This window comes from Musca vetustissima, unplaced genomic scaffold (genome assembly GCF_032173495.1).
Source record: "Musca vetustissima isolate MV318-11 ecotype Yass unplaced genomic scaffold, APGP_CSIRO_Mvet_v1 utg16644, whole genome shotgun sequence".
Lineage (NCBI taxonomy): Eukaryota > Metazoa > Arthropoda > Insecta > Diptera > Muscidae > Musca > Musca vetustissima.
This window is the reverse complement of record NW_026883164.1, coordinates 193,402-219,738: the sequence shown is the minus strand read 5'-3', so window position 1 is coordinate 219,738 and position 26,337 is coordinate 193,402. Positions and strand designations below refer to the sequence as shown.

Here is a 26,337-nt window from a genome sequence, read left to right as displayed (position 1 = left end):
AACAGAAAATACATGAACAGAAAATACATAAAACTGCAATGAAACGATTCAGTGAAATGAGCCAACGGGGCATTTCTATTACATTAAACGATGATTTCTGAAATTTGACTTAATTTTTGGAATTGTACTTAATTAAAATATCTAGAATAATAAAAAAAATAACAATTTAAGCATAGAGTTGCCAATAATTTGAATTCAGTAAAAATGTAAGAAAAAATTTTAAATGTTTTTTTATGGAACAAAACATCATTAAGATAGTTTTTTTATTAAAAAAAAATTAATCGTACATTTTTTTATCATTTATATATATAATTTAATTAAATTTCTTGTATAAATGGAGGACAGTTTTACTTTAGGAGTAAAATTTATACACATTTATTGTTCTACGAATTTTAAGGGGTGGATATTTTATTTTTAATTTGCAAGATTTTTTGGTGCGACAATATAAGGCGCAGCATTTTTAAGACAATTTTGTTAACTTTATTGAAGGCTTACAATTTTAAAGAATATTTGTTGCGACTTCATAAGACGTTGCGTTTTTAAAATATTTTTTAAAGATATATGGGGTGGATTTATTAATAAAATAAATACATATATATTTTTAAGACATTTCTTACATTTCCATTTTTTAAAAATATTTCTTAAATGCTATTACTATTTTATCGTAGTAAACACTGTGCATTTTATGGAAAATACCATATTTTTAAAACTTATATACATTTTTTTAATATTTTTAAAGGACTTGGAAATTTTAAAATAATTTGGAAACTACAAAACTCAAAATAAATAAACGGTTAAAAACGTAATTATAATTAAAAAATACTTTATTCTTTTTTCGAAAATATAAGTCAAATAATTTTGCTATGATTTTTCCATCAGTGTTTTCTTTTTTAGTTTTTTTTTTATATAAATAATGAACCAGCTCATTTATTTATGCTATGTTTAAGAACATTAACAAATCTACAATTTTATAAATTTTTCTTTTAAAAATTTGAAGATTTTTATTAGTTTTCGTGCATTAAATAATTTTTTTCCCAATCAGCACCCAAAAAGCCAATCGATTACGAACATATCGATAATTCCATTTGCCAACAACTGACAAGTCGATAATACCCAAAGTCGATCTACATAACCCTACCACTTAAAGGCTACTAAAAAGAAAAGTCAACAAAAAAAGTTATATCGAGCGAGAAAAATTGTAAAAATTATTGTGTTAACACGTGAAAATCACAACAAAAACTATTGTAAAATAATAGAAAATGTCCAACAACAATGCTAAAAGTGAAGTATCATCCAATAAATCGGGAATTCTAATAGAAAAATGTCAATGAAAATTATTATTGTTCGTGTAAAGTGTATTTGTGTGTAATTTGCTTTGCTAAAAAGAGACGGGCTATTAGTTCATAGTGAGTGCGTGTTGCGTTTTGTTGCAAAGACAGAAAGCAAGAAAAGTCATAGGACGACGACAACGACGACGTTTCAACCAATCTGGTAGCATTATTGTGAATGGATAATTTTCTCGTCACGTACACCAACCAAACCAAACACAGCGAAGAGTGTGTTTTTCCTTTAATTTCGCAAGGAAAACAATGCAAAAATTTGTAATTAAATAAAGAAAACTTCATGTTAATTATTTTTTAATTTATAAAAAAACGACAACAAAAGTTAAAGTGTTGTTTTTGTTTACTGTACTGTTTGTTGTCTTAAGTGCTATGTAACAATCAGAAAAAAGTGAATGTTTTTGTGGAAACACACAGAGGAGAGCAGCAGCAAAAAGGAAGGAAGCAGAAAACTTGTTCTACAAAGCTGATGAAGACAAGCTGAAAAAAAACAACATAAAACAGATTTGCTAGCTTGGGGTAAGTACATCGATGCTGGTCTGCAGCACAGCAGTGTGTTGCAAATATGAACAGTGTGTTTCTTCTTTTTTTGTGTGTGACCTGACCCCCCTGCGACACAAGCTTCATCATATAGCAAATATTAAATGAAGCATAACCGAAAATTGATATGTAATACACAAAATATTAATTACGGAGACCAAACGAAAATGTTTTTTTATTGCCTGGAAAATAAAAATAGTGTGATTTTTTTTAATAAAACGAATTATTGATTTTTTACCAATCCATGGGGGGATTTTATTTTCTATTTTTGTTTGTTATTCTTTGCTGTTTTAATACACTTACTCGTTGAGTGTTCTGTTGCTGTTTTTTCTATATGACGTTCATTTTGTTACAAATTTCGTTTCAATATAATCTCATTATAGCGACATTCTATTTTATTGTACTTTTTGTTTGTTTTTTGCCATACATTTTCTTATTAGATAGCCAGCTAGCTGGCTGTTGTCGTAACCTTCTTCCCCTTTATATGCCAACCCTGTCCATCAGTGTATATTACATATAAATTGTTTGCCTTCCACTCATCATCCCTTCATCCGTAATTTTTAATGCCTCCTTTCTTCATTCAGGTCACCTTTTAAATTTATTTATATATGTAAAGGACTGGAGTGCTGCTTGTTGTAATTGCCATATATTTGGAAATATTTGCCAAAATCACAAAATACCAATTCGTATGTGGTTGTTGCCAATAAATACAGTAAATAAATTTTTTTGCCAAAAATTATTAAAAAATTAATAAATTTCTGAATATTGATCTAATAAAATTCTCGAAATTATAATAATTTCCAATTTTTTAGTTGTTTTCTTTTGCTTTATTAAAGGGTTGCCCCGCTGCCGGCTTTTTTTCGACAAGTGCTAATTTCAATCATTCACAATAATGAGGGATTTTGTTGCAAGCAAATTGGATAATAGAATTTCCAATAACATTATTTTCATTCCAATTGGTTATTAATTCACAATAGACGTCTATTAAATTTCATTTGACATTTTTTGACATAATTTATTATTTGTTGTTGTGTTTTTATAACAAAATTCCCCGAATAATTTTTCTTTAGTAATTGCCGCCTTTCGTTTGTTTTGCATAGAACAGCTGTTATTCTCATTGTGACGTCATTATTATTATTCTCTCTCTATAAAATGTAAACAAAGACAAGTCTGCATTTGAATTACATCTTCTTTAATTTGTTGTTTTCTGCATTTGCAAGAGTCATTCACAATAATAATGTTCGTTGAAGGTAAATAATTTTTTCCATTCATGTTTTGTTTTATAAAAAAAATACTCCTCGCATTCACTTTCTATCACAGCTGTTCTTTCTCATTAAGACATGTCATGGCAGGCTCCATGTAAAATGTAAACAAAGATAACTTATGCTTTGCATGCGGCCTTTACATTTGTACTAGGCGTTCACAATAAAATTTGCTTTGTTTTGAATTTTCTGTAATCATTTATTTTCATGGTTATTTGTTGTTGTTCTTTTTTATAAAGAACTTCTTGAATTTTTGTTTCTTTTATAATTGCGTTCTGCCTGTTCTTTTGCATACATTTTGCATAGAACAACAAAACAGCTGTTCTCTTCATTGAAACATGTCATGGCAGGCTCTATGTAAAATGTAAACAAAGATAACATTCATGTTTTCCATGCGTCTTTTACATTTGTAATAGGCATTCCCAATAAAATTTTGTTTGTTTTAAATTTTCTATAATAATTTATTTTGTTCTTTTTGTTGTTCTTTTTTATAAAGAACTTCTTGAATTTTTGTTTCTTTTATAACTGCCTTCTGCCTGTTGTTCTGCATAGATTTTGCTTAGAGCAACAAAACAGCTGTTCTTCTCATTGAAACATGTCATGGCAGGCTCCATGTTAAATGTAAACAAAGATAACTTGCATGTTTTGCATGTGTCCTTTACATTTGTTAACGGCATTCACAATAAAATGATTTTCGTTGAACGCAAAATTGGATCATTGAATTTATGAAATTAATAATTTTTATATAATTATTTGTTGTTGTTTTATATAAAAAAAAACTCTTTGAATTAATTTTCTTTAATAGCTACTATTAGTCTCTTATTTGCATAAGACAAGGACAACAGCTGTTTCTCTCATTGGGACATATCTTGTTAGTCTCTGAGTAAAATGTAAACAAAGATAAGTGTTATTGGCAATTGGTTTTCATAAAATTTGTTAGATTCATTCACAATAGCGCAAACCTTTCAGATCGTTGAGTTTTCTAATAAGATTTTGTTTTCTATAATTAGATCGTTGGAATAAAGGGAGGAAGATAAACAAATAGGAAATATCTAATTACAAATTTAAATTCTCTATTATTATTTCTTAATTCACAATAGATTTGTTAAGCAGTGTAATAAACCTAGATTTCATAGATAGTTTTTATTTATTTATTGCAAATGGTTAATTAACAATAGTAATAAGCATTTAATTTTAGATATTTTAAATATTCAATTGATATTTAAATTTTTTGATTTGCTGTTGGTGTTTTGTTAACAATTCCGTATTAACTGTCATATGACTGCCTGTTGTTCTTCATAGGTGTTGCTCATAAGAGCACAACAGCTGTTCTTCTCAAAAGACATGTCATGTTACTCTCTGAGTGAAATGTAAACAAAAATAGTTTGGCGTTTGTATTTTTTGAATATATATACAATTGTAATTTGAATTTAATTAATAAAAATTTAATCTATTCTAAATGCAATGATGCAATATATGGTAATTCACAATAGATATGATAAAATTATGTCTGTGAGCTCTTTTCCTTGTTTTAAATTGCATACATTTATTAGAATTTTTGTATTATTACATTATTGTTGTTTTTTTTAAATATATATTTATTTATTTTTTTAAAGAATTGTTTCTTGAAGTGAAATAAACGTCTTGATTGATATCTTGCACATTTTGGCGGCATTTTATTCTTTCACTGTAACACAGCCTGTATCTCTCCGAGAAAAATCTCATTATTATCTAATTTATTTAAATTTTATGTCTTTGCTAATTTTACAAAAGATAAAATAGTGGAGGAAATGTTTATAATAGTTTTTTCCTATTCATTATACCCTACACAACTATGTTGTCGCGAAACCGCCGCGAAATATTGGTTCTAGACCCACCTTTAAGTATACCGATCGTCATATCTCGACTAGCTGAATCGATCTTGACATGTGTGTCTGTCCGTCCGTATGGTCGGCCACGTCCGACTATACTGCTCCTCTCATTGATTTTAATTTCACATTTTAAAAAATTAATAGAAATTTCTATTTGTTCAATGAGCGGCTGTCTTGCTCTCTATAATTCACAATAGACATTTTGACATTCTTTTGCACGTTTACTTTCATTAACATATCCACTGAGGTTTAATTTATTTTATTTTTACTTAAAAGCAATATTTTGTATTATTAGTTTTTGATTTTAATTTGTATAATTAGTTTTAATTCCCTTTAATCGTAACATAATTGTGGTCTGACATCTTAGACATTATGGCGGCATTTTGTGCCATTTCGTTTTGCTGTTTCTCTCACTGAGACAACTGCTCTATCTCTCTCAGAAAAAAATGTAAACAAACAAAACATGGCAATGGACATTATTTTATAAATTCCCTATTCCATTATATTTTTACATATTTTAACTGTTGTAACATATAATTAATTATTTATTTTTATTATTCTATTAATTAGCACTCCAATTTATCAAAAAACACACAAAAAGTATCAAATTGCAAAATAAACGGCTGTCTGGCAATTGACAATTCACAATAGACACATTAACATTGATTTGCATTATGGGTATACTTTTGTTAGTATGTTTTACTTATGTTTAATTGATTTTATTTGTTATTATTTAAATAATATTTTCTTTATTTTCACAATATTTTTTATTTTTATAATATTTTTATTTTTATTGCTGCTTTATGAAACATTAATTGCATTACTTCAGACTACTTGTCTGATATCTTACACATTTTGGCGCTGTTTTCTTTGACATACGTTTTGCACATAGCAGCTGTTTCTCTCACTGAGGCAAATGCTCTATCTCTCAGAGAAAAATGTAAACAAAGATAACTCGGCAATGGGAATGCAATAATAAATTCAATGGCATTTTACCTTTTTTATTTATTTTTAAAGTGTTATAACACTTAAATAAATAATTTTAATAGTTATTACACAAATTCCTTCAAAATTTTATAAAAAAAACACACACACATACCAGAAATATAAGTTTGCAAAATTAGCGGCTATCTGACATTCGACAATTCACAATAATCACATTAACATAGATATACATTATAAGCATTTTCATTTATGATAAGTTTATTTTATTGCTGTATTAGGGAATTATTTTGCATTTTTATTTTCAATATAGTTTTCGTAAATTAATTAATAATTTAAGAAATAAATAAATAATTAAATTATCGGCCATCGAAGAACAATTTTCACCATTCACAATAAATATGTTAACATGCATTTACACATGATCATTATCCTGTCATGTATCTCAGACAACTTATTTTCTTTAAAACTTTAAATGGCCTCCAACTTGGGGCTGTCATTATCGCATTTGATAAAGAATAATATTACTTTAAAGATTCTTCTTTATTCCCACCATTATATAAAATATTAAAAAAAAAAAAACACTAAATCCTCTATCCTGTGTGAGAAAAAATTCTATTTGCCTAAGGAAAAAGCAATTAAAAATTTGCATAATAAAAATTTATGCCCACTGATGTCTGATGTCGTTTCACATCTGGAATCTCCCGAAAAATAATAAATTTAATTTTCATGTTTACATTTCAAAAGATAATCTTCGAAAAAGGATCGGAATCTGTTAAAAACAACCCCTAAAGCAGGATAATGGGCACACGTTTTAAAATTGAATTTGAAAAAGTGATTCACACATCTACGAAGAAGCGCAGCCACCTTTTTTTTTATGGGACACTACCGACAATGATGAAGACAATGATGGTCGTCACATAACTCTTTAGAGATCCTTTTGTTGTTTTGCCCAAATAAAATAAATAAACACACGTTGTGGTAAAATTGTCTTCTTCTTCTGTCCGGTTTTATGATTCGATCCTGACCTATGTTACATTACTACATTTTAGTGATAATGCGGACAAATGAATGGAGGTTTTTCTTTTCAATATTTAGTTTTAATTCGTTGGTTCGCTGAGGAATTTTAATGACTTAATTTAATTTGTAAAGGTAACATCTGTTCTCTGTTCTCTGGAGGTGAACATATGTTGCAGTGCTCGTTCCAAAAAATTTGAGAGGATGGTTTAAATTTTGTTTTATTTATTTTGTTTTTGGAGAGAAATGGAAAATATTTTTTTTAATATCCGAGACTAACGGCTTATTTATTCTGAAATACAAGCAGGGGCCAAAGATATTGATTTTCAAAAAATAATTTTTAGTGTCCCAAGGCTTGATTTTTTAGGAAAAATAATTTTTCAATGCTAAAAAAAAAAAAATATTTTTCAAGTCGCGGAATTTTCAAAGGATATTTTTTTCATGGCGTAAAATTTTTAAAGAATATTTTTTTCAAGACGTTTATCTCCCCTGAAAAATCAATTTATAGCAGAAATTGTACATGACAATATAAATGGCGCCCAATGTAGGACTATCATAAACTCTCATTCACATTGATTCTATAAATGGCGCCCAACATGGGACTATCATTGTTACAATTTGATATAGAAATAATATGTAGGTTGTTTTTAGGATTTCATAAACTCTCTTAACCCTGTTTCTTATTGATTTCTGTAAATAAAAAAAGAATACCTATGTAGCCTTTGACCGGTGTAAAGATCTTAGAGAACTTCCGTTAAATTAGCCGTAAGGCATTTTAATATGTAAAATATCTCTGTGACATTCTGGTAACATTCAGAAAACCAATTTTTTATAACATATGTTACCCTCGATCTTAATTCTATGAATGGCGCCCAACGTGGGGCTATCACTATTACATTTTTCCGTAGGACTAGCATTATTTCATTTTATATAGACATAATATGAAGCTTTTGTTCTAGTGTTTAATGAATTCGTTTGCCCCTGGTTATTATTTAATGTATAAATGGCGCCCAACGTTAAAAAAACGAAAGTAGATTTAAAAAATTGTATACTTTTTAAGGCGTATATTCAAAAAATAATTCTTTCAAAAAATATTTTTTTCAAGCCTTAGATTAAAAAAATATATATTTTTATGGTTTAGATTTAAAGATGGCGCCCAATGCGAGGCATAAGTAAATTATTTTTTAATTATTTAAATAGCCTTTCAGGCTTAATTATTTTGCTGACGTACGTATCAATCCTGTAGCAGAATTGAAATAACAGGCCTACACGGATTCATACTCACCCCCTTAAAGAGTGGATATTCGTTAAGTGGCGCCCAATATGTGGCATCGATTACTATTTTCATCTCTAAACCCAACAGGTAATTTGAAAGGTTTCCACCTGACACATAGATAGAGCTACTATAATAAAAAACCTATCGGGTTTTAGTTACTTCTCCTCCTATTCAAAATAATAATTGTAGCCTCATGTTGGGCGCCACTTGAGTTTTATATGAGACAAGGACAGTATCTTGAAGAGTATTATGTGAGTTCCTGCCAATAGGCCTACCTCACAGAGGCTGAGCCATAGGCGGAAAAGCGCCCACCAGCGCTCCAGCACCGAAGTACTGTACCAATTGGAGAGCATGCAGAAGGCACACTCTCCCCCTTGGTGAGGGGCGAAACCACAACCCCCGCGATGCTCCCCAGGGGGCCACACCAACTGTCAGGCTGGATCTACAGATCCAGGGGCACCTGACACCCGCGGTACGGAAAACCTCCGCTCAGGCTCGAGACCGAAGCCTCTTCTATCGGGTTTTAGTTACTTCTCCTCCTATTCAAAATAATAATTGTAGCCTCATGTTGGGCGCCACTTGAGTTTCATATGAGACAAGGACAGTATCTTGAAGAGTATTATGTGAGTTCCTGCCAATAGGCCTACCTCACAGAGGCTGAGCCACAGGCGGAAAAGCACATACAACCGCAGGCAGACCATACACCACCTACAACTGCCAACAGCCGCCGATAACCGCATCAAGACCAGCACCGCCAACCGGTGCACCTACCCACCACCACCCGGTGCAACCAAACCACCCAACTCCAAGGGGGCTATGTACGAGGACCACCTCCACTAAGTACTGTCCTTCTCCTAAATGCTTCACGAGCAAAACTACCTAAACAACTAAAGGTCCGATCGTCTTCAAGTGCCCTACTGAAATCCCACCCCGCCCCTCTATTCGATATACCCATACTTGCGAAATCTCTAATGTCATCATAGTAACAGCATTCCGTCAGTATATGCTTCCAGTCCTCGGTCATCCCGCACCCACATAAATCCGTCTGGGCAAGGCCTCTTTTATGCAGAAAAGCATTAAGAGAGCCATGCCCCGTCAGTAAGAAACCAGTACTTAAGCCGAAGCGAAAGTCTGGCCGGTCCACTACGAACGTTGCGTCACGAATAAATTCGTACGTCACCCTCCCTTTGTCACTGTTCGTCCACCTAGTCCTCCACCTATCAACAACACAGTCCCGAAGGATAGTGCTGTACCGCCTACTCTCCCCATCCACTAAATCAGAAGGCCTGAGCCAATCATCCTCATCCAACTGCAAACCACGCTTAAGCTTATACAAAGTAGCCCTACATCTCACTTCAAGATCAAGCGGCGCGGCGCCAAGCAGCACTTGCAACGCCTCTGTTGAAACAGTGCGACACACTGGCAAGCACGCTAACATGACGACCCGCTGACACGAAAGGAGCTTTCTCTGCCCGAAGACAGAGGAGGCAGTTCTGTACCATATAGGTGCACCATATGTTGCGCAGGCAACAAAAAGCCCACCATATATGATACGTACAGAGCGCCTAATCAAGCCCCAATCAGTCCGCAAAACACGCCTGATGGCCCCAACGACCGTTGTCAGCTTATCTTTCAACCGATCAAATTGTGGAAGAAAATTCAAACGCTCTGACACCTTTACTCCGAGATATTTAACAGTACACGAATACCTTATGCCGCGTTCACCAGCTCGAATGCAGGGAGGACGACTGCGTGCCAACCTGCCTTTCAACAGCATCAGCACCGTCTTCTCAGTAGCCACTTCACTCCAAGCCTGCACAATCTGCATAGCTTGCTCACCACGATTTTCCAGTTCAAGGCGACTATCCCCTTCAATCATGATGAGCAAGTCATCCGCATATGCGCAAACCTTGAAGGAAGCAGCCAACTCCCGCAACAGGGGATCCATCATGAGGTTCCATATACATGGACCACAAATGGAACCCTGTGGGCAACCCCGCTGCACGTCCCTCCAGACCGAAGCACTGGCTCCCACGACACAAGCCTTCCTGTCCCGGAAATAACTTGCCCAAAGAGCAATTTCCCTACACCCGACCTCTGACAACCTTGTGAGCACGCTATCCCATAAAAGGAAGTCAAATGCGCCTTTAAAATCTACAAATATGCCAAGGACATATTTGGAATTTGACCCGCTCAGGCTATCTTGCACATGCCGCCACGCGTCCACAGTACCTCAACCCTCGGTAAAACCGAACTGATACAAGGACGTATTTTCGCTGTAGCAATCCTTAAGCCGTGCCACCATAATCCTCTCCAGCACTTTTCCAAGCACTGGAAGAAGGCTTATGCCCCGATACGAGCGAGGATCACTCCTAACCCGATCAGGCGACTTAAGCAAGACCACAACTCGAGCACACTTCCAAGTACGCGGGAAGTATCCATGACGAATGCAGCTGGAGAAAACGGACTCGATATACTCCGGCATAACCTTCCAAATGGCTTTCACCATCCTTCCAGTCATACCATCAATACCTGGCGATTTTCTACTTCTAACCCGGCAGATACTGTCCACAAGTTCTTTACGATCCAAACCCGGAGGCTCCCTCATTTCTTCAACAACCGGAGGAAATGATGAAGTCTCCGAATCCGGAAAGAATGTTCCCAACAAAAGCCCTACGCTCTCCCCCCACCCCGAGGTGGTTGTCGCAGAGCTGCTACGCAACCCCTGTAGGTCAACCTGTCTCTTAGACCCACCATGCCGGCACACACGGTATACTATACCCCATGAATCATCTCCATTGTCCCGTACAAATCTCCTTCAATTGTCTTCTTTACTCCTAGACAGCTCGTCTTTGTACGTACTAAGATCAGCAAGGAACTCGGATTTACGCTGCGCTAAATCTTCCGCATTGACACGCCTGGCTCTTTGGAAGCGCCGCCTAAGACGCCTGACATGGCGCCAATTGATAAAGTGGATTATTAAGAGGCTTTTTAGTTTTTTCAAGGCGTCGAAATAAAAAATATTTTTCTACGGCTTCGAATTTTAAAAAAATATATATATATATATTTCTTCAAGATGTAGATTTTTTTTAAGACGTAGATTTTTAATCACTCTCCCTAGTTTGTCACGTTGGGCGCCAATTGACAAACTGAGTTATTAAGAGGTTTTTTTTTTTAATTTTTTCAAGGCGTCGAATTTAAAAAAAACGGCTTCGAATTAAAAAAAAAATAATAATATTTCTTCACGATGTAGATGTTTTTTAAGACGTAGATTTTTAATTTTTTCAATGCGCAGATTTTTTTTTTAATTTTTCTTAAGGACGTAATTTAAAAAAAATATCGTTTTTGGCCTAGAAAAACTATTTTTTTGAGGAAAAACCAACAATGTATCCTCAATCTGCATACCTTTTAAGGAGGTTTAATGCTTAGGTCATATATATAGCTCTTCTGTGAGAGGTAGACCTTTAGAGATCTTCTATCAGAAGTATATGTCTTCAATAGGAATGGCTATAGAGGTCTTCATTGGATAGAAGATCTATAGAATTATTCTATAAAAATATGACCTGTATGCCTAGTGGATCTTCTATGACAGAATGGCCCATGGGTCTTCGGTGAGAAGATCTGTAGAGCTTAAGGCCTATAGCACTTCAGTGAGGAGAATACATGCATCAATTTTAAGGAAATAACATTTATTTTCCTCACAGGCCTACCCACAGAAAAGCTGAGACATTTATAGAAGATCTATATTGACATTTTCCCATAGTTTAGTTATTCCCATAGAAAACCTATAGAACTTCTCTACTGGGTCATATTTTTCTCTCTTTGGCCAAAAAAAAAAACTTTTCTACAGAGATTCCACGATCTTCTAGTCTTGAACACCTTGTTATCTTCCGTAAGAATAATACCTATACTCCTTCAAAAGTAAAAATTGTGTACAAAACATTAGATTTCAGATCATATGGAAAACTATAATCGGATGACCCACGTTGGGCGCCAAATGACAAACTTGGTTATTATGAGATTCTAAAGCCGTAGAATCCTTCCGTATGCTTGCTTTAGTATTTATTAGTGTATTTTGTTATAGAACCCTTATTAAAAGCTCTCGGTGATTATTATATTCATCTCTAAACCTAACAAGTAAAATGAAAAGTTCCCGCTATTTTACAGATCATATGGAAAACAATAATCGGGTGGCCCATAATGGGCGCCAATTTACAAACTGGCTGATTATGAGGTTCTATTGCCGTGAAATCCTTCCCTAACCTAGCTTGAGTATATATTAGAGTCTTTTGTTATATAATCCTTATTAAGGAACATCGGCGAATGGCGCCCAACATATATAACGGAAAAATAAAATCCGTGGAATCCTTCGATAATCTTGCATGAGTATTTTAAGCTTAAGCTTTTATTACAGAATCCTTAGTAGAGACTCTCGGGGAGTGGCGCCCAACTTGTGCCATAGATTATTAACAGGTGAATATAAAAGTTTCCGCCTAACACATAAATGGAGGTTCTTAGTTACATCTCTCTTTACATAAAAATATTAATCGTAGTTCTATCTCTGTTTTCTACAGAGATTCGACGATCTTCTAGTCTTGAATACTTTGTTATCTTCCGTGAGAATAATTCATATAGTTCTTCAGTGTCAATGAACTCCTTCTTATGCCTTTCCCTAAAAAAACTAATCAAATGAGCAGCAAAGCGTATCAAATTCCATTCCATTCATAAAATCCAGCTGTATTGATCCTCCATTTCCATTCCATTAAAATTGTGTATCAATATTTGCCTACCTTTTTTACCTACCTTTCCTACCAAACAAATAAAGGATCTTCAGCACTTTAGTCAAATGAAATATTATATCTTGTCAATATTGCCGAACTACAAAGCCATATCCTTTGCATTTCTTTTTTGAGGCCCATTAAGGAAATCTTACAAATATTTCATTGTTCACTTTTCCATTCCTTCATCATTCGCTTATTGAATTCCCTTTTTTAATAAGGTCTGAGCCTTGCGACAACCTCTTCGATCAAATTGTCGTTTTTTTGCAACAACGAATCACTTCCTGTCATCGCAAAAGTGATGACACATAGTGTGTCATTTTGTTGTCAGACATGACAAACTGGCAGGAGAGTCTTTAGAGCAAACGATCATTGTTTCTCTTATGTATTCCTGTGAACCATGATTAATTATTGATTTCCTACTTCTGACACTTCACTACATTTCTTTCTCTCTTTAACACATCGTTGAGAGTAGCTACTCAACTTGAAGCATGTCAGTTTTTGTTTTCCTTTTAAAAGTCCCTATTATTGGCTGGCTAAGGCCACGTAATAGTCTCAAGCTTGCGTGTGAAGATATTATGTTACAAATTCCTTTAAACAAAACAAAAAACCTGTCCTCATTTTTTTATGTCTGATATTGTAGAGCTTCCGTTCCGTCGTTTTCTTTTGATACTATGTGTATTTTGCGTTCGTAACAGAAAGAGAGTTTCGTAAAAATGAAGAGGTGATTGAGAACATTTATTCGACCCAAAGAACATTTAAACGTATAGAAAAAATGCACGAGCTGCATAGATCCTCTATCCATGGCAGACCTATGAATATATTAGATTACTATAGGTATCCTAATCATTGAAAACCCAAATCTCTACTTTTCACCTTGGAAATGTGGGTCAGCAAGTTAGTTTATTTTATATATAATGTGTGATATTTTATTATTTCAAAATTTAATGTGATTATTTGATGACATTAAACACGAAGTGTTTAATGTCATCAAATAATGTCAATCCATTATACCATTCTTTTGTATACAAAAATAAATCTATAATCAAAAGAACACTTCCAGAATGACTATTGGCGCCCAATGCGGGACACAGGGTGTTTCTATGATAAAGATGTGCTATATTAACCCAAGGTAGCAATTTAATATGAAGATTGCAGTGTTTGAGTATATATTTTAAATCTAGAAATGAAATTATTTGGTTTTTAATGCCTAATAGATTAATGGCGCCCAATGCGAGGCATAAGTATTTTTTTTTTTTTAATTATTTTGATAATCTTCCAGGCTTAATTTGTTGCTGACGTACATATCAATCTTCAAGCTGGATTACAATTACGGGCCTACACTGATTCATATTCATTTTTCTGAAGAGTGGAAGTTCGTTAAGTGGCGCCCAACATGTGGCACTGATTATTATTTTCATTTCTAGGCTCAATATATAAATTTAAAAGTTTCCACCTGACACATAGATTGAGCTACCATAATGAAAATCCTTGCGGGCTTAAGTCACTACTCTCCTTATACAAAAATTGTAATTGTATCAGGTGTACCACCTTGGGCGCAAAATGACATTGCTTGAGTATTTACAAGGATATTTTGTTATAGAATCTTTATTAAAGTCTCTCAGAGAATGACCACAAATTATTATTTTCAGCTCTAGACCTAACAGGTAAATTGAAAAGTTTGCACCTGACACATAGCTGTAATTGTAGCCCCATTATGGGCACCACTTAAGTATTATATGAAACAAAAACCAAGGCGAAATAATGGTTATTTTACAAAACAACTGGATTTCAGATCATATGGAAAACAATCATCGGTCGACTCTCGTCGGCTTATGGAAAACAATAAACCGGTGACCTACGTTGGGCGCCAATACACAAACTGGGTTATTATACAGCCGTAGAGTCCTTCCCTAACTTTGAGTGTTTTTAAGGATCTTGTATTACAAATTCTTGTGGCATAGATTATTAACAGGTAAATTTTCCGCCCAACACATAAAAAGAGTTTTTTTGGTTACCATGTTGGGCGCCACTTGAGTCTTATATGAAGCAATAATATTAACAGAAAATAATGACTATTTTACCAAATAACTGGATTTCAAATCATGTGGAAAACAATAATCGGGTGACCCACATTGGGCGCCAATTGACAAACTTCGCAATTATGAGGTTCTAAAGCTGTAAAATTCTTCCCTAACCTTGCTTGAGTATATGCCAGAGCCTTTTGTTATAGAATCCTTATTAAGGACCCTCGGCGAATGGCGCCCAACATATATAACGGCAAATAAAATCCGTAGAATCCTTCGGCAATCTTGCTTGAGTATTTTTTAGGATCATTTATTACAGAATCCTTATTAAAGTTTCTCGGGGAGTGGCGACAAACTTGTGACATAGATTATTAACAGGCAAATTTCCTTTCAAATCATTTGGAAAACAATAATCGAGTTACTCATGTTGGGTTCTACAGGCGTAAAATCCTTCTGTAACCGTGCTTGAATATTTATTGGGGTATTTTGTTACAGAATCCTTATTATGGTCTCTTGGTGATTTCCATCTAGATCTAGATCTATCAGGTAAATTGAAAAGTTTCCGCCTGACTCATAGCTGGAGCTACAATAATTAAAACCCTAGGTTTGTTCCATGTTGGAAAACATGGGCGCCAATAGACAAACTAGGACATTATGACGACCTACAGACGTAGAATCCTTTTCTATCCTTGTTTGAATATTTGTTAGGGCGTTTCATCCTTATTAATGTCTCTCGGAGAGTGGCGACCCACGTAAATTATTTTCATCTCTATATTTAGTTTGTGTCTAAGACATAAGTTCTTTATATAAAAATAGTAATTGTAGTCCCATATTGGGCGCCACTTAAATTTTATATGAAGCAAAAACCAGGGAAAATAATGACTTCTTTACAAAACAACTGGATTTCAGATCATATGGAAAACAATAATCGGGTGACCCACGTTGGGCGCCCACTCCTATTGATTATGACAGCCGTATTCTTGCTTGATTATTTATTAATACCTTTTGTTATAGGAATCCTTCCGTATTATTGTTTCAGTACTTATTATGGTCTTTCGGTGAGCGGAGATTCTTTAAGTTATTCATAAAGTGGCGCCCAAAATGTGCCACAGATTATAATTTTCATTTGATTCAAAATTATTATTTTTTTCCTATAATACCTTATGGCGCCCAACGTGTTTTCTACTTATATGGCGTGTCTTTAAGTGGCGCCCAATATGTGGCACAGATTATTATTTGCATATCGTTCAGTAATATATTATAGCGCCCAACGTGTTTGTTATACCCTACACAACTACGTTGTCAGGGTATTATAGCTTTGTGCAGCTCCAAGAGTTTGTAACGCCGCGAAATATTGGTCATAGACCCACTCTTAAGTATACCAATCGTCATATCTCGACTAGCTGAGTCGATCTAGATATATGTGTCCCATCATCAGTCTGTAAACACGATACAGGCCACAGTTATGGACCAATCTTCACGAAATGTTGCATGTAGGATGGGTTTTGTCCAATGAAGACCCCTATTGTTTTTTTGTAAAAATCGGTTAATATTTAAAGAAGGAAATGTACCAAATGTGACAATTATGGCACACACATCGCGATTTTTTACACGGAGAAGGAATCGGGCCAGAGAATAAGCATGCCTGTTTTGATAAAGATCTGTCAATATTTAGCGGGTCTAATGAACCCTGACTTTTGTGTGAAAAATTACAAAATTTGTATTCTTTGGCGTATATATTTGTTCCTGAAGGACATTGATCCGAGAAGTTGAAAGCATATCCAAGTGGAGTGGCTGACCTTTAAATTGATACCAATTCTATCGTCGTATGTACTCGGATGTGGGAGTTACACTTAAATATTTACAGGTGCTTACGCATTCAGATATTATTTAGTAACTCATTACCACACTAGCGGGCGGTAATATAGCGCTGATCCCTTTGAAATTTTCCATGAGATTCCAGTTGTGGTCAAGGACAACGCCTATAATAATAGTTTTGGGATGAAGTGGACCGAAAACTTAATTTTTTTTGTGTTTTTCGATACGATCTAGTGGCCACAATTGATAGCCGGACATCACAACACAACCCACGTTGAAGGGAATCTGGACACGTAATTAGAAGGACTGTACTGAATATTAGTAATATTTGTTGACCTCTAGTGGGTCAAGAGTGCAAAAATCGCGAAATATGTCCCCGAATACAGAACAGCAGAAAGTTAGAACCGCAGAAAGTTGTGTAGGGTATCATATGGTTGGCCGCGTCCGACGATACTGCTCCACTCACTGGTTTTTGTTTACTTCTCTCTTTCTACGAAAATAGTTGTTCCATGTTGGGCGCCACTTAATTCTTATATAAAGCAAAAAAAAAAACGGAAAATAATGACTTTTTATAAAATTATTATTTTTTTAGATCATAAGAAAAACGTTGGGCGCCAATAGACAAACTAGGAGATTATGACGACCTACAGACGTAGAATCCTATTCTATTTTTGTTTGAGAGTGTGGCTACGCATATATAACACAGATTATTTTCATTTCTAGACTTAGTTTGGGTCTAAGACATAAGCTGGAGCCACTGTAATTAAACCTTCGGATTTCTTGTTACTTTCCTACTTATACAAAAAGAGTAATTGTAGTTCCATATTGGGCGCCACTTTAATTTTACAAAAAAAAAAAAAAAAAATGCAACAAAAAACATCGCAAAATAATGTAAATTTTACAAAACAATGAATTTCAGATCATATGAAAAATGAAATAATCGGGTGACCCACGTTGGGCGCCAATTGACAAACTTGTTGATTTTAAGGTTCTACAGCCGTAGAATTATTCCATAGTATTTTTTGATTATTTATTACTGTCTTTTGTCGTAGGAATCCTTCCATATTTTCTCAATACCTAATGGCGCCCAACGTGACTGCTTTTCATATTTTGGGTCTACTAATATTGAATCTTGATAGAAAATGGGATTTTTTGTAGGCGATCAGAATTGGGTCTATATTTTCAGGCTCATTATAGGAAGGACAGTTACAGGTAGTCTGTTAGGATCCAATATAGACGATCTGTAGGCATTCTTTAAAAGGTTTTTTTCTTAATCTTAATGCCGCAATGACTTTCCATAAGGACGACGGCAAAAATCAATACACCATCCCATCTGCGCTATAAAACCACCTCTAACAACTGCCTTTAGCAGATAAAGAGTAACACCCAAAAAAAAACTTTTTAACTCTCGGGCCATAAAATGTGTGTGCGTGTATGTTCGTGCCAGGGAATGTAATTTGGCTTATTTACGTCATGTCTAGATGTTTACGATCTAGGCGGTTTTTATGGCCATCATCATAGTTAACAATTAATTCCTCTTTTTTTTCCTCTTTGTGATCCTTTACACACATGCTCACCACTCTATACTATTACCAACAAACGGTTGGTGGTCGGATCGATCACTACGTTTGTCTAGCGTATTTTAGCCTTCTTTCCTTTCGGGGACAATCATCAGCTGTTGCTTTTTCGAACCATTTGCTGTGCTAGACAATCGACCATGTCCGTCCTGACGATAAAAACAAACGAAAGGTGTTTCAACTGACATTTGTAATGTTGATGATGAGGAGACCAACCAGCCGACCGACTGGACGCAACCGACCATTGTGTTGTCGTAGCGTCATGACAAACATCTGTCATTCGAGTGATTAGAGACGTTTTTTTTCTATGGTTTCTTTTGACAGCAAAAACAAAGAATAAAATAGACTAAATAGAGAAATAAAAAATAAGTCATGTGTGGAAGAAAGAAAGAGAGAGAGAGAGAGAGTAGATTACATTGAGGTTTTCTTGATGTAGATAAACCTGTCAAATTTTATTTACTATCTTGAAGGTATTTAAGGTATCTAATATCAAATTTTTTGATGATTTGAAAAGATATCAAGCAGATGTTATTAGACATTAGACTTTAATGAATTGCGATAGTGTCACGAAGTGAGGAAGAACTCACATGGTGTTTGAAGATTTGATCATTCATGTCAGAATGATCCCTGATGATATTTCTTCAAGTTCCATGCCAAAAAAAGAATATCTGAGTAGGAGATATATATATTTTTTAAATTTTTAATATTAATGGCGCCCAACACCAATTTATATTTAAAACAAAAGTATTTTTTTGATTTTTTAGATTAATTTTTTTTTTCACTCAATAAAATAATATTTCCGAACTATATGACCAATTTTCCGCTACAACAAAATTCAAAAATTCAGCTTGATCCCGGCTGGGATTTGAACCCTGGTTCCAATGGCATCTGTTGATGTCCGGGCGCCTTAGCGTTCAAAGCCACCTCCTTATATTCCTAAGGTTGCACAATATGCAGTTGCATACCATTGAAGAAAAAATATTGTAGTCAGTATGGAAAAAAAATCGGTCACTACAAAAAAAAAAAAAAAAAAAAAAAAAATCTGCTCTGAAAAGGAATGTTCTGGTGTGATGCCAAATGTCAGAACCTTGACACGGTTGAATTTAATTCGTAGATGCAATTTCGCAACAATAGTCGACATAAATACAACTTATCAAGTAAAAACATTTGTAAGCCACATTGCCCAATATGCCTGATGAGCCGCTTAACCAACGGCGAAACGCGTCGCATAGTGGTGGAAATGTAGATATCTCTTTGGCTTTCCTTTTCATTGCAACTCCGATCATGTAGCTCATCTCGAAAGAGAAATTAATAAAAAAAAAAATATAATTATGGTTTCACACTGTTGGGCGCCATTTAAATTCGTTCTGTTCCACTTTGATATATCAACAATGTACCACGTCGAAGTATTGATTTGAGACCCATGTTTCATTGGGTTTTTATTTCCAAAAAATCTTTCAAAATTAATAATTTCGATTTTCATAACCCAATATAGTTATAGGAGCAATATAGTCGGACGGAGCCGACCATACGATACTCTACACAACTACCACGAAACAATAACTTTCTACGGATGTTTATTCCAAGCCTGGGCAATATTTCGTGATATTTGCTCAATCTGGCCCGATTAGAGGTCAACAGCACCTCTTTCTTACACAGACATATTTTCAGAATATTACTAATTTTCAGTACAGCCCATCTAATTACTTGTCCAGAATATTTTCACCGTGGGTTGTATTGTGATTTTCGGCTTTCAATCGTGGCCTATAGATCGACTCAAAATAGCACAAAAAATTAAGTTTTCGGTCCACTTCATCACATACTTTTTATCTCATCATCACCAAAAATTATAGACGTTGTCCTTGACCATAACTGGAACTTCATGGAAAATTTCCAAGAGATGAGTGCTAGAGTTCCGCCCGCTAGTGTGGTAATGGGTTACTAAATAATATATGAATACGTAAGCACCTGTAAATATTTAAGTGTAGCTTCCACATCCGAGTACATACGACGATAGAATTGGTATGAATTTAAAGGCCAACCAGTCCTCTTGCATATACTATCAACTTCTCGGATCTATATCCTTCAGGATTAAATATATTCGCCATAGAATACAAATTTTGCCACTTTTCACACAAAAGTCGGGGACCATTTGACCCGCTAAATAATGACCAGGCATGCTCATTCCTTGATCCCATCCACCTCTCCATTCTTTGCCCCGATCCCCTTCTCCATTTCGTGATGTTCGGGCCATAATTGCGGTCTCTGAAGCGATCAGAAAAACCGACAAAAATTAAGTATTTGGTCCATATCATCCCCTAAATATTATACGATCTTTACCAAAAGGTGTCTACATGGGCCAGAACCCATCCTACATGAAAATTTTCGTGAAGATTGGTTCATAACTGTGGCCTGTATCGTGTTTACAAATTATAATGGACAGACGGACGGACGGAAACACATGTCTAGATCGACTCAGCTAGTCGAGATATAACGATCGCTATACTTAAAGGTGGGTCTATGACCAATATTTCGCGGCGTTACAAACTCTTGAGGCTGCACAAAGCTATAATACCCTGACAACATAGTTGTGTAGCGTATAAATATCTGTCCTTTTGGAATCGATATGTTGTGTCTCTATAATAAATCAGTACCCATTATTTTCTTTCATATTAAAATAATTTGACTTTGCCTTACGTTGGGCGCCAATTATTTTAAAAACTATTTCCAATTTGAATATAGGATTGTTACCTTCTTAATTTGGTTTTTATGAAACTTTTTTATAGTTTCCATGAATTTTCAAAATATTAAAAACTCGTTAAATCGTTGGGCGCCATACTTTGGAAAAAAATGAATTCAATAATAAAATTAATTTGTATTGCCCCACGTTGGGCGCCATTTATTGCTTTAGAAGAAAAAACCTTTATAATTGTTTAGATGCAAAATATAACACAATCTCTCTTTTGGTCGTATAAAAATATTCCCATTTAAGATCGAGATAATTTTGATACATTTCCAGATAATGTGGATAATTTATCTAGGTGCTCAGATAACGGGAATAATGTATCTATGTTATCCTGACAACGTTCACAATGCATCTATGTTAACTACATTAGGAAGATAATGCATCTACGTCATTCAGATAATTTATCTACGTTAATAATAATGCATATGTTGTCTAGATAATGTAAATAATGTATCTACGTTAACTATGTAACGTGAATAATGTTTCTATGCTTTTCAGATAACGTGGATAGCTACATAATGAAGATAATGCATCTACGTTATTCAGATAATTTATCGACGTTATAAATAATGTATCTACATTATTTCTGAACGTGGATAATGTATCTATGATATCCAGATATCGTAGATGAAGTATCTATGTTATTCAGATGACGTTGATAATGAGAATAAATCATCTACATTATCTAGATAACGTGGATAATGTTTGTAAACTATCCAGCAACCTTAGATAATGTATTTTCGTTATTCAAATAACGTGTATAATGTATCTACATTATTCAGATAAGATCTGTAATGTCTTAATGTTATCCAGATAACTTGGATAATGCATCTCCATACTTTCTCCACGATATCTGGATATCGTGGAGAAAGTATCAACGTCAATCAGACAACGCGGATAATGTATCTACGTTATCCAGATAACGCGGATAATATATCTACGTTATCCAGATAACGCGGATAATGTATCTACGATACCCAGATAACGCGGATAATGTATCTACATTACAAAGATAAAGCGGATAATTATTCTATACTATCCAGATAACGTGGATATTGTATCTATGTCATCCAGATAACGTATATGAAGTATCTATGTTATTCAGATAACGTTGATAATGTATCGACGTTATCTAGACATGAGGATATATCATCTACATTTTCTAGATAACGTGGATAATGTATCTAAGCTATTCAGAAAACTTAGATAATGTAATGTATGTATCTACGTTATCCAGATAACTTGGAAAATGTATCTACGTTACCCAGATAACGCGGATAATGTATCTACGTTATAAAGATAAGGCGGATAATCATACTATACTATCCAGATAACGTGGATAATGTATCTATGTCATGAGGATAAATCATCTACATTATCATTTTTCAGATAAGATCTATTTTGCGGATAAATCATTTTCATTATCTAGATAACGTGGATAATTTATCTAGATAACGTGGATAATTTATCTAGATAACGTGGATAATTTATCTAAATGTTATGTTTTATATAATGTTTTCAATGTATGTTATCTATATCAAGTGTGTAATTTATCTACGTTATCTACACCACATTTTAAGGTATCTACATTATCTAGATGCATTTAATGCACGAACATTTTATTCCCTAAGTATTTTTTTATAGTCAGCTGATTTTTTTTCCTCAAATAAAAAACAATAAATTCCTACCTTCATCAGCTGGTTCTACGACAAATTATTTTCGAATCAATAACAAAATTTTTATTTGAAGAATTACATCGCCAACAACAACAAAAAAAACAATGAAATTTCAAACAACTGTTCGTTCTCTCAAAATCCAGTGAAGGCGGCAGGCAACACCTGCCATACAGGGTATTGCATGTGGCATGACGATAAAACATAAAAAAAACCCAAGCAGCTGTGGATAGGCCAAGGAAAAGGTGAGATGAAGGAATAGAAAAGGTAGGCTAGAGCTGCATGTCAGTTCTCTGTTCCGACCATTCACCATTCATATAAAAAGTAAAAATACAAATAAAAATAATATTGAATGACAGCTTAACAGAGATTCACTTCGTATTTTTTTTTTTGCAAAACACCAAGGAAAAAAATATTAAAAATAAACATCACAAGGATAATGATTTTGCGGATCACGAAGTAGTAGTAATAAAAAGAAATTATGTTGTGTGTGGCAAGGCAAGCCAGCATTCGGAATTCATTGCACCGGGCCGAGGACGACGACATACAAAACTCGTATTCAATTGAATGCCATAGAAACAATAATACAGACGAACCAGCCGCTCGGATGCACAATCAAACACATACACACACCGTATATCCTTCATAGCGTATATCCTTATACAAAAAAAAAAAAAAAAAAAAAAACCAACAACCAACAACCAGCCATAAAAGTAATAAATGTCAGCGACCTAAAAACTATTCTTCTGTAGCACGAATACCCAACCAACCAAGCCATCGACAGAACAACGAAAAAATGTGAATTGAAAAAAGGAAAGGAAAGCAAAAAAGAATCGATGAAACACAAAAACCCAGTGGCAGGCGTTGTCCTCGGCTTTTGTTGTGCAGACGAACAAATGCACACATACACTCACTCACACACACACACAAACACACATTGCCTCTACGAAACACTTAGCCGCCTGACAGTTAAGCACACAAACACGCACACATACATCCACAACATTGACACAAGAGAAATATATCCTGCTGAAGGAAACGATCAACACTGCTGCACAACAACAACAACAAGAAAAAACAACAACAACACCAGAAAATAATAAAAACGGCCAGATGTTTAAATAAAAATTCAGATGTCGGTTTCACAAGGCTGATGAATTTGGTCTCAATGTTTGTTAAAGGGGGCTCTATGTGTGTGTGAGTGTGTATTTGGGTCTGTTAGTCTGCCAGTCAATGACGCTGGACGACAGACAGTGCATTCAATTGTATTATTTTTTTCGGGAACTGCTCTTCAGCGAAACGAAAAATATACAACTCACAACAACTGCTCTTCAAAGGATAATAGAAATGAACGATGAAGAAGTGAAACAGAAAAATATTCTTTTAAAGAGAATAATCGAATAAAGGATGCACCTTTACCATGAGATTTCTATTGGAAATGCTGGTCCAAAAGTGACAGATAAAGTTGGGTTTTTGGAAATTCGTACTAGAACGGTACGAAAAGTACTAAAAAGTACTAAATGTGATTCCATTTGTATTTGGCGAACCGATAGAGCTAGAATTCTGAAATTTGGATTGGTGGTCGCTGATGGAATGTAGGATGTAGGTGTAGCAAAGGGTTTTTGGAAATTCGAACTATAACTATCCGAAAAGTACTAAAATGTACTTAATTTCGTACAAATTCGTAGCATGTGAATGGATAGAGCTAGAATCTTGAAATATGGAATACGAATTAGGTCGAGATGTAGAGTCTATTTAAGAAGATGGTTTTGAAAGCGTGTACTCATGTGTACGAAAAGTACTATATGGTACTATATTTGGTACAAATTTAATCTATACTAATAAAAGAGTAAGGTGATTGACCGACTGACTGATTTAACGATTCATCAACGCCCAGACGAAACGGCTGAAGATAGAATCTTGAAATTTTGGGTGAGGATCACTCTTGGTCCAAAGGTGACAGATAAGGCTGGGTTTTTGGAAATTCGTACTAGAACGGTACGAGAAGTACTAAATGTGATACCATTTGTATTTGACGAACCGGTAGAGCTAGAACTCTGAAATTTGGATTGGTGATCGTTGATGGAGTGGAGGATAGATGTACCAAAGGATTTTTGGAAATTCGAACTAAAACTATCCGAAAAGTACGAAAATGTACTAAATTTGGTACAATTCTTTAGCTTTTAAACGGATAGCGCTAAGAACTTGAAAATTGGAGTGTGAATTATGCTTTAGAGGTAGGGTCCATTTAAGGATATGGTGTGGAAAGCGTGTACTCATGTGTACGAAAAGTACTATTTGATACTATATTTGGTACAAATTTAATTTGGAGATACAAATCGAGCTGGAATTCTGAAATTTGAAATTAAAAGTACCGCCCGAGTGTAGGATTGGGATATGAACGTAGTTTTGGAAATTTGTTACTTGTGTGTACGAAAAGTACTAAAATTGGTACACTTTGGATTTGGGTGAACCGATAGAGAGGGAACAATGAAATTTGAAGTTAGGATCACTGTAGGGGTGTGGGATTTGGGTCAGGTTTCAATGTAAGAAAATAATACTTATGGGTACTAAATGGTACTAAATTTTGTACAATTTGAATTTTAGGTGAACCCAATAGAGCTAAAATCATGAAATTGGGATCACTGTTGAGGTGTAAGATTGAAATATGTAGGAAGTTTTAGAAATTAGAACTAATGTGTACTAAATTTGTTACAATTTGAATTGTGAGTCAACCGATAGAGTTGGAATCCTGAAACTAGGATTTGGGATCAATGTGGGGGTGTAGGTTTTGGGGTGTGTAGGAAGTTTTAGAATTTTGTACTAAGTGTACTAAATTTGGTACAATTTAAATTGTGGGTGAAGCGATAGAGTTGGAATCCTGAAATTTTTGGTTTATGATCACTATGGAGGTGTAGGAAGATTTGGAAATTGGTACTACTATGTACTAAATTTAGTACGATTTGATTTGCGGGTGAACCGAAAATTTTGATTTAGGAACACTGTGGAGGTGTAGGATTGGGGTATGTAGAAAGATTTGGAAATTCGTACTACTGTGTACTATATTTGGTACAATTTGAATTGTGAGTCAACCGATAGAGTTGGAATCCAGAAACTTGGATTTAGGATCAGTGTGTGGGTTAGGATTGGGGTATGCAAAATGTTTTGGAAATTGGTACTACTATGTACAAAATTTAGTACAATTTGAATTGTGGGTGAACCGAAAGAGTTGGAATCCTAAAACATGAATTTAGTATCATTGTGGGGGTGTAGGATTGGGTTATGTAGGAAGTTTTGGAAATTGGTACTACTGTGTACTAAATTTGGTACAATTTGAATTATGGGTAAACCGATAGAGTTGATATCTTCAAATTTTGATTTAGGATCACTGCGGATGTGTATAATTGGGGTATGCAAAAAGATTTGGAAATTCGTACTACTGTGTACTAAATTTGGTACAATTTGAATTG

The 26,337-nt window shown here is 34.5% G+C and overlaps 1 protein-coding gene across 1 annotated transcript in view; it reads right to left on the bottom strand.

Moving 5' to 3' along the window:
• The window catches only part of LOC133329960 (dynein light chain roadblock-type 2), a 189,260-nt gene that overhangs the window by 156,640 nt on the left and 6,283 nt on the right, over positions 1–26,337 (bottom strand). The gene's annotated exons all lie outside the window — the stretch shown is intronic.